This window comes from Micropterus salmoides, unplaced genomic scaffold (assembly GCF_014851395.1).
Source record: "Micropterus salmoides isolate LMB-PRFRI ecotype aquatic unplaced genomic scaffold, ASM1485139v1 Ms_hic_scaffold_2220, whole genome shotgun sequence".
NCBI classification, from domain to species: domain Eukaryota; kingdom Metazoa; phylum Chordata; class Actinopteri; order Centrarchiformes; family Centrarchidae; genus Micropterus; species Micropterus salmoides.
The window spans coordinates 4,167-6,058 of record NW_024041397.1 but is presented as its reverse complement, the minus strand read 5'-3'; the positions used below and the strand labels follow the sequence as shown (position 1 = coordinate 6,058).

The 1,892-nt window shown below is 37.8% G+C and overlaps 1 long non-coding RNA gene across 1 annotated transcript; it reads left to right on the top strand.

Annotated features, from left to right (window-relative positions):
- The first annotated feature begins 644 nt into the window (after positions 1-644).
- Positions 645-1,402, top strand: LOC119917784. Its single transcript, XR_005447331.1, has 3 exons — positions 645-751; positions 863-926; positions 1,001-1,402. It is a non-coding gene; the product is annotated as an uncharacterized LOC119917784 (long non-coding RNA).
- The last annotated feature ends 490 nt before the right edge of the window (positions 1,403-1,892 follow it).

Sequence of the window (1,892 nt, the reverse complement as noted above, 5' to 3'; positions counted from 1 at the left end):
ATTTATCTGAAGTAACAAATAGTTGCATTTCATTACTACCTACTACTTTGGATTGTTACAAATACTTAAAATGCTTTAAAAGTACCAGTGAGAAATACATCTGTGTCCTGTTCATTTTACAATCGCATTGTAGCCTCATAATTGTAATGAGGTACCTTGAAATTCCCACCCTTAAGGTGATGCATCGAGGAATCGAATAGTGAGACCAATGACGATGCACACCCCTAATTCTCCTCTTAAAGATCTTTTTTTTTTTCTCCAAGAACTGGACATTTGCGAGTAGGATACTGGGCAGGAGGGGTGTTGGGTTAGACTCTCTGCCCACAATTATTTTGCCTTGACAAAGAAAATACTTCCATTGTTGTTGGTGGTGCAATGGTGAGCGTCTCACATCTGATTAACATTAAAAATAATACTAAATGGTTAGTAGTAGGGATGTCACGATCAAGTTCTTTTATCCCTAAATGCAGTCCTTTAATATTGGGAATCTGCAGATTCCGACGCTGATCCTTATATACTTATCTGATCAATGTGTAGGTAAATATATGTATCTCACACAAGCTGAAGCTAATTAAGCTTATTAATATGATATGAATAAAATGTTTGTCAAGTAATTCAGGAAAGTCATTAAAACTCTTCTTTCATGTCTATAATAGGACTATGGACAGGATTGACCATTTGTGTGTCACTGCAAGCAACTTTTTTTATAATATTTTTGTACAAACTTGATTGGAAGAAGGCTACTGAAGAGGTGCGTACCTGAACTATTTGAACAGTCAAAAAGATTCTTAAATTTTTATTTGTTTTGAGATATAACTGAAATCGATACATGAAAACAGCTGTCTTTCATGTCTCTGATCAGGCTCTTGTAAGAGCAGGAGTCCAGATCAAAGAAGAAAAAGAGATGGTCCAGATGGAAAATCTAGGTAAGTGTGTGTTTACATGGCACATCATTTGTGTCAGTTTAGTGTTAATACAAAATATTCCCTCAAACTTCTAGACTCAATACAGAACTTGGACCAGGTCAGTACTACTTCATCCAATTTAGAGGAAGCTGGGGAGGACCACACATACCAGGACGTGCATATTCCAGACCAGAATAATTCTACTACCACTGTAGTGGGAGAAGTTCTTTCAATAACACAGTTGGTTTTACGGCGTGGCCTCACATTGCTGCTCATGATTGTAATCCTTGCTGCTGGAATCCTCACCAATTACCTACTTGTCAGATTGTTCACATAGTGAACCAGGCAGTGTTTTAATTATTTTATACTAAAAAGGAATAATACAGAATCTTTTTCTCTCCCTGGGAGAAAGAGGTGGGGGGGTGGTTGGATATCAACCCTCAGACAGCTGAAGTACCCTCACCTTGTGCCTAATTGACCCTTTGCAAAGCCTTGCCCCAAATACAATCTGACCAATCACAGCGCAGTATAGGACTCACTCGGAGTTCCGACACTTTCAATGCAACTTTTTAATGCAAAAGGAGTCGTTTTTACTAGCTTTTTTTTTCGCTGTATTTTTCCAAGATATGGTCAAACGCTGTTCCTGCACTTGTAATAATTACAGTCGCTACCCAGAGAGGTTGATAGAAGTCCAATTTATTCGCTTTCCAAAACCTAAAATAAATCCAGAAAATTCAGCTGTGGATTTTTCCTAATGTAATGTTTAGCTATCGCTAACTCTCTTCCTACTGAATGTAATAAAGCCCTATTCTGCTTTTTAATGATTGTAGTAATGAATAGAGGCCTACCCAGCTTTACAGGAAGAGTGTTGATCTTTATTGTTGTCTTTTGTCTCAATCATCGGGGGATGCGGTGGTTCACTTGTATTGTGTGATTGGTAGGCTTGAGTCAGTTTGACAGCCTGAATACAACCTTCAAATGTATAAT